The following is a 13,426-nucleotide window of genomic DNA, read 5'->3' on the forward strand; positions in this document are numbered from 1 at the left end:
CTTATCCTACGGTAAGGTGCTGCAGTGATATCCTTCCCCCACCTCTTTCTCCCCGCTGAGGGGGCGGGGCACTCCAGTCGTGCCATAAATGGTGAGGGCGCCTGCCAAAGATAAGGGATCAGGGATGCATCCATGGGATGGGTAGAAGTTCTGCTCCACCCTTAGGGGGTTGTCCCAAGCTGATAGCGCCAGTCGTGGAGTGAGCACAGGCACAGGCCCTGGATCAAATTGCCTCCTCTGATCCAATGTCTATGATTCTATGAACTCAAGGGAATTATACATGAGGGTTAATTGGTGTTTAACCGTTCCCCAAGACGTGGATGGAGCAGATCTCAAGTTAAAGAAATCAAGCAGTTTAAATTTGTTATTTTTAATGACACCTTTATAGCTAATTTTTCATTTGCATAATAAAACACAGGCACAGGTACGTGGAAAGAGTACCAGTCAGGATTTTCTTTCTTTCTCTCATTTTTTTCTTCCTTCTTTCATACCGCTGCTTTAATCCTGGAACCCACTGAGCCTTTCAGCAGGCGTTACATGAGAGCACAGTCCTCGCGTTCTCTGATGTGATTTCCAGCCAGAGACAGTGCTGCCATTTCTTACGTGTTACTGTCTGACCCTTCCTAACTTCACCTGCAGGTCCAACCTGCTGACACTGCATGTAGCACGTCGTACCAAAATGTGTGAGAGAGGCCTGCAAATGGGAATATACAGTTAGTGCTAAGAGATTAATCAATTATAACATCATAGAATCATAGAATGATACAGCACAGAAGGAGACCATTCGGCTCATCGTGCCTGTGCCAGCTCTTTGAAAGAGCTATCCAATTAGTCCCACTCTTTCCCCGCAGTGCTGCAAGTTTTTCCTTTTCAGGTATATACCAATTCCCTTTTTAATGTTACTATTGAATTGGCTTCCAACAAGCTTTCAGGCAGTGCACCAGATCATAACAACTTGGTACATAAAAGTTCTCATCTCCCCTCTGGTTATTTTGCCAATTATCTTAAATCTGTTTCCTCTGGCTACCAACCCTCCTGCCAGTGGAAACAGTTTCTCCTTATCTACTCTGTCAAAACCTCTCATAATTTTGAATTGTGGGCACATTCAAATAGAAAACTGCAAAAATAAGGAAAACCACCCTCTTTTGCATAGCTTATCAATAAAGAATGCAATTCTGGATAACAGACCCAAATACAGGATCTGTTTCAGTTCCAAATGTCTTGAAGAGTTTGTATTTTCTCCATAAATGCTATAAATCACTATAAATGTTGACAGCATCCTGTAGTCTTACTCTCAGGTGCGTGTCCTCAGATTATGAGTACTGTAATACCACTGCTGTTAAAGGTGGAAATCAGCTTTTTACTGTAGTTTAATTCAAGCAGCACTTACACAAAATAATTAAGTTTAGTTCCAAGACGAGAAAATTTACCAGTAATGTAAACTGAATTTACAGAGATTTGTCTTCTGTCTTTTTCTCTCCAGATGGTTAAAGGTTGCGTCAAACAGAGACCAAAGTATCTTCCAACCTCAACAGGTAACACACAGCCTCATGTCTGAAGTGATGTTGGACAATGAAGTAGTTGAAGGGTTAGGTTAGGCTGGTAGCGCCCACACCTCCTCAATGACAAGATCACATTTATCGGGGAAGCGTGATTTAAGTCCTGTGCAACCACCAATATTTTTAAAGACGGACTTTTTATTTTGTTTTGGTAAATAAATCTGTTACCTAAGCTTTGAAGAGTGGAAATTTCCCCACTTTCTGGTGACATTTCAAAATTTGAATTTTATTTTTGAGTGTTTTGCACTGCCTTGTGTATTGGTGCAGCCTGCGTTGTGCTTACATGGCATTTGAAAGATTCTGCATTAGCACAATGGTGAAAATTTGCTTCTTCAGTGCTCCGATGCAGAGTTTCACACCTCAGGAGCGCTTATTGCAGCATCATGAGCAGTACAAGCCCCAATTTTCTGATCTAGATGCCAGCACACAAAGCTCTGCACTGGGGACACTGAAGCAAAACTTTACCCCACTGGATTTCTTGCTATACTTATACAAACTGATGTAGTGGGTGTTGGGTATTTTGATATCAGGATATTTAGCTGGCAATAGAATAACACTCCCCTGAAATCACCTCAAATGAGTTTGGCTTGCATTGGCCACTGGTACGACCTGCTCTCGTTTGAGTCCACCTTTTATAAGAATGTATTTAGTTTTGTTCCGAGATTGGCAGCAGTAGAGGGTATCTTGTAGTGCCGGCAATGAGTAAATGTTCCCTCTGCTGCCCAATCCTCTGCAGCCCTGCGAATCAGCAGCAAGACTGCAGAGCTTCTCCAGATTCAACATGGAGTGTGCAGCACGCCATTGATGTGTAGTGACTGGCGGTTCTAAAGAATGATCTTGGAGGAAAACTGTGGGATATTGAGGGGTGGATGGCCTTTTCTCACTGCTTGCTTTCTTATGTTCTGTAGCTGCCTGCAAATAAACAGCATAGTCATTCCACAATAGTTATATTTAAACAATAGCTCGAAGGCATCATTATCTATTGCTCCTCAAATCCATCTTGTTCCCTGTTTTGTGAAGATCATTCTAACTGTATATGAAGCCTGCCAATTGGCTAGAGTGGAGATTGATCCAGTGGTGCAAGTAGAAATTGATGGTAAGAGGAAGCTGACATCGACACAGAAATCGACTAACTGTCCATCCTTCAATGAGGTAACTACTAAATAATCTTGCTGTAGTAATGCATAACTAATTCTGGTCCTCGCCATCTCCCTGCGACTCATCCTCCCATAAAGTGCAACGGCAGCCAATATGACAGCCAGAGACGTCCAGGTGCCCGCTGTGTCCACCTGAAACAGGTGATAGGCTCTTTAATATGCTAATCAAGGACCGAATGGTTGTTTTAAGACCCTGATGGCAAATTCAACAAGAACTGGGCAGTGCATTGTCGAAATCTCGACTCCGAGTAAGACTCTAAAACACAAGCAGTACCGTCAGATTGTTAGTTTAATTTTTACTTGCACAAGGAGAGAGCTGCCTGGACAAAGGCTAGGCCAACATCTCTCAAGGACATCAGCGAATGCAGCATATTTATACACTCAAACAAGCAAGCGTTCCATAAATCACGTGTAATGGTATTGTATCATTTTAGTTTGCACAAGGACAATCAAAAGGTCAGCAGGACAGAAATATCTCCAGACAAGGTTAGTTAATCATATATTCTGTCAGGAGGTTCTGTCTGAATCTTGTTACCAAGATGATTTACTTACTCATGTCTGATCATCTTGTTACCAAGATGATTGGCTTACTCAATAGTTTTGCTTCTTTGTCTAGCGACAATCATTCATAGTTTATCTATTCTATAGCCTTATGCCTCCCTTGTGCTAGTGAGTCAATTATAGCTGTTATCACATCCTCAATGTGGGTGGGTATTATGAGAGATCTCTTGGTCCTGGACACGTTGTGACATATCTACTTTTTCTTGCTTTAGCTACAACCTAAGCAAGTTTGTTCTTTTACTTGGCCATTTTATTCTACCCAGCATGCTAAGTATAATGTCAATTTCCACAGCATGCACCGTGCAAGCTTCACTCAGTGTTTCCAGACTGCAGCAGCCTAACCAGAGGTCATTAAAGGGACTGATGGAAGCCACTGAAGAACATGTAAGTTTTTTTTACTTACCTTAATGTGGAGTCAGGAGGAGCAGAATACTTCGGCTGCTGCCAGTCCGTGCTCGCACCTCCTCCCATTTGTCTCCCCCACAGGACTTACCTATGAACTTCCAGAGCCCTGAAAAACGAGCCGAATCAGGACATCCAATTGGCTTTTGTTGTATTATGTAGATGAGATCCAAGGCACAAATTCCAGTGAGCACCGCCCACTTTGCACCGGTTTCCAGTGCAAGACCAATTTCCTGGCCACCACCTGTATTTTCCCCCAGTTTTCCTCCCATCTTAAGCTGAGATCCTGTTATACGGGCACTGTCAACCCTCTGGCAACCTTGCTCAAATGGCCATTGTTGAATTGTGAGCCTAGACAGTGATTAACAGCAGACCATTTTGACTGTGGGAGGCTGCACTTTACTTAGGAGGGCATTACAGAGATCTGTGGCCTCGTGGAAGGAAGGCTCAGACGTTGCAGCACAGCGAGGACGGCATTGCCTGTGGCAGTCAAGGCAGCTCCAGTAGCATTTAACTTTTATGCTACTGGAACCTTCCAGGCTGCCATATGTGATATAAGTCACATCTCACAGTCCTCTGTGCACTTCTGCATAAGGGAGGTCAGTAAGGCTCTATATGCTCTGAGGAATGACTACATATCATTCCCTATTGCCAGAAAAGACCAGAGGCAGTCCAACATCTGCACTCAATCCTTTCAGCCCCTTCCCCATGCAGATCACAATAAAAAAGACCACCGATTCCACCACTACCCAATTACCATCATCACTGTTTATATACATCAGAAACAAATGACAGAACCAACATCACTTACAAATATTCAATGATGCACCCTGGTGCTTACCCTTGGTGGCTATCTACAAGTGCCCTCACCTACTCTGGTGCTTCTACGGTGTAACCCCAGTGGAAGCTGCTGGTGAGGTGGATGGCTGCTGAGAGTCTGAAGAGGGCAGTTCAGATGTTCTCCTGGGTTGCCCTCGAGTGGCTGTGGGCCGTGATGGCCCAGCCTCAGACTGCACCATCTCAGCATGGACTTCAGCAGTCAGGGCCGTCTGGCTGACAGGCAACGGCAAGGGCAATGGTGCAGTGGCGGGGGAGGGAGCAGCAATGCTGCCATCCGGAGAGAGGCCAGTAGGTTCCTGCTCCATGATTCCCACACCACTACCTCAGGGCATCTGTTCAGCCCGCCCAGTGATGATCTGGAGGACAGATCTCTGGGCAGCCAAGACACCCCGCAAGCCCCTTTCAACCCAGGAGCCCAGAGCCACCATGGCAGCTGCCCGAGCTTCTATTGCAGCAGTTTGCCGCTCCATGCAGGCTGCAATGACTGCAGTGAAAGCTGCAACTTCAGTCATAAGAGACTGCAAGACGTCGGGCTCCACCGGTCGCTGGCTGGAAGTCACAAGCCTCTCCACACTGGAGAGGATGGGTTCCAGGCTCTGCATCCAAGCATGGACCAAGGTGGAAACGGACTCCTCCATCCATCTAGCCACGACCTGTAGGCTTTCAAGCAGGTTGTCCATTGCACCAAGCATTTGGTTTGTCACACCCATCATCCTTCTTCTGAAGCTTGGCCCTGTGGGGTCTTAATCTGTCTCCTCTGCAGCAGATCTAATATGTGACCTTGCCCCCCTGGAAAGGTGACACCTGTGGTGTCCCTTCTACTTGGCATGGCTACTGTCTGCTAGTGCCCGGTGCATTCCACTGTGAAGATCCCTCTGCTAAGCTAGCCTCTAACTTGCGTGTGGTGCCAGTCTCTGAGCTGGTGCCTGCGACAGTGGTAGCCATTGACGCAATGCATTCATCCTCGGTCTCCTCCTCCTCCCCATCTTCCTCCACTTCCTCCAGGGGGCGAGGTGGCTGGTGCTCTTGCTGAACCTGCTCCATGGGGCGAAGTGCATCTTGCTCCTGGGAGCCTGCAGTGATAAAGCTGGAAGGGTTAGGGAGCATCACATGTGGCCACTATAGGAGGGTGTGTGTGATGAGACCATATGGAGCTTAGGAGTGAGGACAGCTTTGGGTGATTAGGGATCAGGAATAGTTCAGCATCTGCAAGGAAGCTGTAGTGGCTACATTACTCTATGCGGGATGCCCCCTGCTCTGCCTCTGGCCACAGAGTCTGCTACTCGCTTCCCGATCACTGCCAGCACTGCCTCCTCAATGGAGTGACATCATGAATTCGTGCTGCCCTTCCCCCGGTCAGGTCCTGCTGCCGCCTGTTATGTGCTAATTTTTTCTGGATGAGAAAGAGTGATGATTGTTAATGAGTGTATTGGCAGGGGTATTTGTGTGTGTGATGCCTTGCACAGTTGAATAGCTGTGGAGATGTGTCTGAGGTGTGAGTAGTGCCTGTGAAGGACACAATAGTGTGTGGTGTGTGAATGTCAGTGTATAGTTAGATGGTGGATGCAGTGTGTTGTGATGTTGGTGGTGCAGTTATTGAGAAGTGCGTTTGTGAGATGGGATTTTACCTTGACCGCTCGTGTCAAATCATTACATTTCTTGTGGCACTGGAGCCATGTCCTGGGGCCAGAGCTCCTGGCTGTGACCGCCCAGGCGATCTCTTCCCACAAGCGGCGCATCAGCTGCCTCTGTGGCCTCCTTCCCCCATGCGGGTTGAGGACATCCCTCCTCCTCGCTACCTCCTCCACCAGGACCTCCAGTGCCACATCGGAGAACTTGGCCGCCCTCTGTCTTGCTCCTTGCGACATCCTTCCACTCTCAGACGTCTCGCTCCACACCTTCAGTGGAAGTGGGTGAGTGCAGGCTACATATACAGCTCCATGAAAATTGCTTCTAATCCGCATTTGAGAGCTAAACCTGTCGGTTTCTGGTTAATACCTGCAGGCACATTCAAATCATAGTAATCATCAATTAGCCCAAAAATTGCATGCTAAATCCGGAATTTCAAACCGACGTTTCTTATTAGCACTCCACCCATTTAGTGCCTGTGTGGCGGAGCCACCAAAGGATTCAGATCGTTTGTATATAATTCCTTTAACAACATGTTAGCTACAGCCTGAGTCTGTATCTTTATTTATGCTGTTTAACTGTACAGAGCGTGGTTACTTTAACAGCGCAGTTAAAACGTGATGACGTCACGCCGTTCATCACGTGATCCCCCACTGGCGGGAAGAACGTCATGACGTCAGCCCGGGACCGCCCTCGGCAGTCCTCGTGGAGCCTCTGAAGAGAGCAGACCTACATTCGATGTTATCCTGCAGTTTCTTGTTTAAACCTATTTATTTCATTAAAGTTCATTTTGTTTGATTGCCTGAGCAGAACTCAGTCTTTTAGTTAGGAACCCACGTTCCTACACCTGTTTTCATCCTTTGGCCAAAATAATCCCCATTATCTGATTGGAGTTGCTGGCTTGCCAGCTAGAACCCGGGGATGAGCATTTGTTTGGAAACTGCCGTTCAAAATGTTGGCCTATACGGCAGTTATTCATATTCGTTAGCAGAGGTGAAACTGTTTATACACAACATGGGTAGAATCAGCATTATATTGATTTAGCTTATTCTTGTAATAAGAACTTCACACCAAATGTATGTCACAGAGTGGCATAAATTTGGCACAAAACCTATAATACAGAGCAGTGAATTCCACTTGAGTCGTCTGTTCTGTTTCCAAGACCTACTGAATTATGGCTCAGAACGGGATTAGAACTGACAAAGCCGCCAGATTCCAATGTGGCTCATGAAGCGCATGGCGATCACTCGTGCCTGATTCCGGCACCGCCCTCAAATTGGTAGATTTCCGCTGGTTAAGTAGATTCAATGGGGGTGGATCTCCGCCAGGGTTCTCCCGCTCATCCGCTGTTTACCTTGTATTTTTTCCAGGATTTACGTGGCTCCTTCCGCCGAAGTTATTGCGAACAAGGCAGGAGAATCCTCGGGGAGTTTCAGCCCCAGCATGTTCGCAGCTGGAGCGCTGCCGCTTCCTCCAAAACATGGAGTGGAAATGCACGGCGTAAGATGTAGATTGGTGAAGACGTGGAGTGGGACTCCGTATTTTAGAGGGAAACCATAGCACCTGCTGTCGCCAAGTGGAAGCAGGACAACGTAGGGACCATTCAGCAAATGAGCTTCAATTCGGGTCACCTGAGATTTAGAGTTCTGTTTGGTACACATCAGGCTTACAACATTTGGGGTAGAAATTGGCCATCGTTGCACCTGTTTTCCAGATGAAAAATGTGGGACAAAAAGAAAAGAAAGAAAAGAAAGACTTGCATTTATATAGCGCCTTTCATGACCACCGGACATCTCAAAGCGCTTTACAGCCAATGGTGTATTTTTGAAGTGTAGTCACTGTTGTAATGTGGGAAAATTACCAATTTTGTAAGGCTATGCCTTGCACCCCAAGGGTGCCTGAGAAATGTCTAATGCCATATTGGCCTCAGGTGATTTTCAGGCATCTGAGATGGCTGGCTAAAACAGGCATATATTAATGAGAGGGCCAACAAAGTTTTACCCCTTTATGCACCGAGGCTGACTCACAAGATCATGCTCTTTACGGTGCAGTTCACAGCTTGAAGGTACCCTCACCAAGTATGAATTTGCTGTGTATTTTTTTTCTTAACAATTAATCATTTTACGATTTTCAACATATCCCCAACCAGGCAGTCCTTTTGTTGAAATATCTGATTAGTTCTCGCATTCTGCCACTATCTTTGATTTTACTGAGCAATCCAAAACCAGCTCTCCTTCTGAATTCACAGATGTCACCATGGTAGCAGCTTTTGTTCCAAGAAGTACAAAGGAGATCCAAAAAAAGAGAATGAGAGGAGCAAAAAGAGAATATAAGAACAGATTAGCAGCTAACCTAAAAGGGAACCCAAAAGTCTTTTATAAACTTATAAATAGTAATAGGGTAGACAAAGGAAGGGTGGGGCTGGTTATGGAGGAGATCTTCTTGTATGGCTTCACTAGAGAAGAGGAAGCTGCCAATGTAGCAGTAAAGGAGGAGATAGTAGTGATATTGGATAGCCAGGATGGAATGCATCCTAGGTTACAAGGGGAGTAAGTGTGGAAATTGCGGAGGCTCTGGCCACAACCTTCCAATCCTCCTTAGATATGGGGCTGGTGCTAGAGGACTGGAGGATTACAAATGTTACACCCCTGTTCAAAATAGGGGAGGGGGATAAACCCGGTAACTACAGGCCAGTCAGCCGAACGTCGGAAACTTTTAGAGACAATAATCTGGGACAAAATTTATCGTCGCTTGGAAAAGTATGAGTTAATAAATGAGACTCAGCATGAATTTATTATATTAAATAAAAATCATGTTTGACTAACCTGATTGAGTTCTTTGATGAAGTAAAGGAGAGGGTTGATGAGGGTAGTACGGTTGATGTTGTGTACATGGTCTTTCAAAAGGCGTTTGATAAAATATCACATCATATCTTGTTAGCCAAATTAAAGCCCATGGAATTAAAGGGAGAGTGGCAGCATGAATACAAAATCGGGTAAGGGAGAGAAAGCAGAGAGTAGTGGTGAACAGTTGTTTTTCAGATTGGAGGGAAGTATACAGTGGTGGCCCCCAGGCGTTGGTATTAGGATCACTGCTCTTTTTGATATATATATTAATGACCTGGACTTGGGTATACAGAGCATAATTTCAAAGTTTGCAGATGACACAAAACTCAGAAATGCAGTAAACAGTGAGGAGGATAGTAACAGACTTCAGGAGGACATAGATAGACTGGTGAAATGGGCAGACACGTGGCAGATGAAATTTAACGTAAAGAAGTGTGAAGTGATTCAATTTGGTCGGAAGAATGAGGAGAGGCAATATAAACTAAATAATACAATTTTAAAGGGGGTGCAGGAACAGAGAGAGCTGGGGGTGTACGTACAAGTCTTTGAAGGTGGCAGGACAAGTTGAGAAGGCTGTTAAAAAGACATATGGGATCCTTGGCTTTATTAATAGAAGCAAGAGTACAAAAGCAAGGAAGTTATGCCAAACCTTTATAAATCACTGGTTAGGCCTCAACTGGAGTATTGTGGCCAATTCTGGGCACCGCACTTTAGGAAGGATGTCAAGGCCTTAGAGAGGGTGCAGAGGAGATTTACTGGAATGGTACCAGGGATGAAAGACTTCAGTTACGTGGATAGACTGGAGAATCTGAGGTTGTTCTCCTTAGAGCAGAGAAGGTTGAGAGGAGATTTGATAGAGGTGTTCAAAATCATGAGAGGTTTTAATAAGGAGAAACTGTTTCCAGTGGCAGAAGGGTTGGTAACCAGAGAACACAGATGGAAGGTAATTGGCAAAAGAACCAGATGCGACATGAGGAAACATTGTTTTACCCAGCGAGTTGTTGTGATCTGGAATGCACTGCCTGAAAGGGTGGTGGAAGCAGATTCAATAATAACTTTCAAAAGGGAATTTGTGGATGATGCTTCTCCTCCGTTGTATCACATAGGTATTCAGTACCAACAAAGTCCCTTTTAAGAAAACTCTGATAGGAATATTCAAGATAGATGTGGCAACTATTTACAATCAGCCGGGTAAGTGTATGTCGTCTGAACTGCCATGAACGTCAGATCCTGTGAATAATAAGGCTTGTTTCCTGCATTGTGCCATTATAATTTTACGTGATATGGTGAATGCCTGAATCATTTTAATGAGGTCCCAGTATCAATTTCACATGTGATCAGGCGGGTACAGCTCCCTGCGGGCCTGTTTTCGCGTGCAATCGAATTACTGGGCCACTGCGTTATCGAAGGTTATGTTGTCGCTAAGGTACAGATTTAATTCCGACAAAGTAGCCTCAAACCATGCAGGAAATGTATTTAAGTTACACCCTTATTCTTGCTTTGGCTACCTCCAGACTCAACTGTTCCAATGTTCTCCTGGCTGACCTCCCACCTTTCACCCTTCATAAACTTGAGCTCATCCAAAACTCTGCTGCTCATAACCTGACTCGCACCAAATCCCATTCTCATATTACCTCTGTGCTCACTGACCTACATTGGCTCCTGGTCCGGCAATGCCTCAAATTCTCGCGCTTGTGTTCAAATCCCTCCATAGCCTCGCCCCCTCCCTATCTCTGTAACCTCCTCCAGCCCTTCAACCCTCCAAGTACTCAGGGTTCCTCCAACTCTGACCTCTTTTGCATCCCCCATCCTCTTCGCTCCACAATTGGTGGAAGGTCTTAAACTGTCTAGACCCTAAGCTTTGGATTTCCCTCCCTACACCTCGCGACCTCTTTCTCCTCCTTTAAGACGCTCCTTAAAACCTACCTCTTTGGCCAAGTTTTTAGTCACCCCTCCTAATAGCTTCTTCTTTGTGTCAATTTTTAAGAACATAAGAAATAGGAGCAGGAGTAGCCCATTCGGCCACTCGAGCCTGCTCCGCCATTCAATAAGATCATGGCTGATGTTCCACATCAACTCCACCTTCCTGCACTATCCCCATATCCCTTGAGTCCCTTAATGCCCAAAAATCTATGGATTTTTCTGTTTTCAGTTTTATCTCAGTTTTGAACATACTCAACAGCTCTCTCGCCCTGATGCATGGGTTGCACCTGGCCCTGGTTACCCTGTTTCCCCATGTGTCACCAAAATCGCCAACTTGAGGTGATTTTTTTAGAATATGATGTTCCCCGTGATAGTTTGTCTGCTAAACTCTCCGCTTTCGATGATTAGTGTTCTTTCCCTCCTGCCCTGAAAATTATTTGTGTCCCTTGCAAATTTGATCATCGAGACATCAATTAGTCATGAAGTACCTGAGCTGTGAATATTCTCAGTTTAGAGCCACACAAAGTTAGTATGCAATGCAGCTTTAGGTGAATTGAAAATATATCTGACCTTCCCCCATGCTGTCTGCTGCCCCCTTCGCCCTGCTGGTCATGGTTTCCATGCCAATCCTTGTACCTTCTACCTGCTGAGCATCACTTCTCCACCCCACCCTCGCATGAACATGGCTCTCCCCCACCCAGCACTCTTCTTTACCCACCCCTCATGTTTCTGAGTATATTTTCCTGGCCTCCACCTGTTGAAGCAATCCCTCCCCCACATACTGAAAGTATTTTCAGCTTTCCCCTTGAGATATTTTTCCAGCTTGCCCCAGCCTATGCTGAGCTAGTTTCCTGATTTCCCCCTGGCTCCCTCCCGTACCCATTCGCCTCCTCTCCCCATTCCCCTCCTTTTCCCTTACTCCCCTTCCCTGGCCCTCCTCCACTTTCTTACCCCACCCCCCACCTCCTCACCTTACGCACCCTCTCGTGCTCCTCCTCCCCAATTCTCCCTCTCCCCTTCTATCCCCCTTCCCCCACTTCCTCTTCCCCCTTTCCTCTCCTCCAATTATCCCATGCTTCTCTTCAAGCCCTCATGAGATCTTAACTTCATGCGCACACCACGGAAAATGAACTAGTTTAAAAAAAAATACATTTTCCACCAGCTGACTATGAGCAAAGTGAGAATATAAGGCGTTCATCAGCCATCTGAGTTATTTTGTTCATAAATCTTTTTGACTTTCCTGTTGAGCACAATCCTATAGTGTAATTATTCACACCCCTTCCGTGATTTATGATAGATCCATTCCATCATGTTTTATGGTAGATGCAGTCAGCTAAACAGATGAATGACATAGGAAATGTTCACTGAAGATAAGACCTAGAAGCTCATGCAAAGGAAGGTGCTGTGATGAGCAATATACTATGGCCTAGAAATTCGGTTGCTTTGCGTCTCCCGTTAGCGCCCTAACTAGCGCCTGGGCGCAGTGCCGCCAACACCTCCCACAAAATTCAGCGGGAGGTTAGCGACGGCGGTAACCGTTAGCGCCCTGTGGCACTGCGCCGCCGGCGATGACATAATCGCTGTGCACAGCGCCCCGCTCACACCCTGGCCGCAATCTTCGGTAGCGCCCCCTGACTTACCGCCGGACGCTATGTCCGACGGGGTCAGGGGGGCCTACCTGCGGCCGGGGCGGCGCACATTAAAGGAGAGGTGCCAGGCGGCCATTTTTGTTGCTGGCCGCCTGCCAGCACCTGCCCCCTCTGCCGTCCCTGGCCTCCTCTGCAGCACCCCCGCGGAGTGCCAGCTGCACTCCATGAGCCCGGCACTTCTCTTGAGTGCCGGGCTCTTTTGCCGGCACTCCGCTCCCTGGTGGCCCAGCTGGGCCCCGGGTCGCGCTGCACTAGGCCCCTCCCCTTTAAGAAGGGGAGGAAGGCCTGCAGTACCGCGGTGTGATGTGCTGCAATATTTACTCACAGCACCCCAAGAGGGAGGCAGGGCGCTTCCAGTAGCAACCCGCTTCCCTCTTGGGGTGCTACTGGTGAATTTTAGCCGCGGGGCCGCTAAAAGTAGCGCCCCAGCAAAATCAGCGCCCCAAAGGGGGCACGACTCAATGAGTTGTTTGTAACTTAATTTCTTTTATTCACTTCAGCTAGTTGAGGAAGAGGTAACAATTTCCAACAGCTGGACAGCCACACTAATGTTCCTCTGCCACATAATTTTAGGGAGTAGTACATGGCTTCCTGGAATGGGGGGATTGTCCTATGAGGACAGATTGAGTAGGCTAGGCCTATATTCTCTAGAGTTTAGAAGAATGAGAGGTGATCTCATTGAAACATACAAAATTCTTATAGGGCTTGACAGGGTAGATGCAGGGAGGATGTTTCCCTGGCTGGGGAGTCTAGATCCAGGGGTCACAGTCTCAAAATAAGGGGTCGGCCATTTAGGACTGAGATGAGGAGAAATTTCTTCACTCACAGGGTGGTGAATCTTTGGAATTCTCTACCCCAGA

General features: G+C 46.5%; 1 protein-coding gene across 2 annotated transcripts in view; it reads left to right on the top strand.

Moving 5' to 3' along the window:
- Positions 1-1,511: 1,511 nt before the first annotated feature.
- The window catches only part of LOC147082102 (V-type proton ATPase subunit C 1-A-like), a 159,666-nt gene continuing 147,751 nt past the window's right edge, over positions 1,512-13,426 (top strand). For both annotated transcript variants that reach the window (XM_085980447.1, XM_085980448.1), the window contains exons 1-2: positions 1,512-1,535; positions 2,580-2,711. The gene's annotated coding sequence lies outside the window, so the exon portion shown is untranslated. The remainder of the gene's footprint in view (positions 1,536-2,579; positions 2,712-13,426) is intronic.

Source organism: Somniosus microcephalus, unplaced genomic scaffold (assembly GCF_052327205.1).
Source record: "Somniosus microcephalus isolate GS21.2 unplaced genomic scaffold, FLI_Smic_1.0 scaffold175, whole genome shotgun sequence".
NCBI classification, from domain to species: Eukaryota; Metazoa; Chordata; class Chondrichthyes; order Squaliformes; family Somniosidae; genus Somniosus; species Somniosus microcephalus.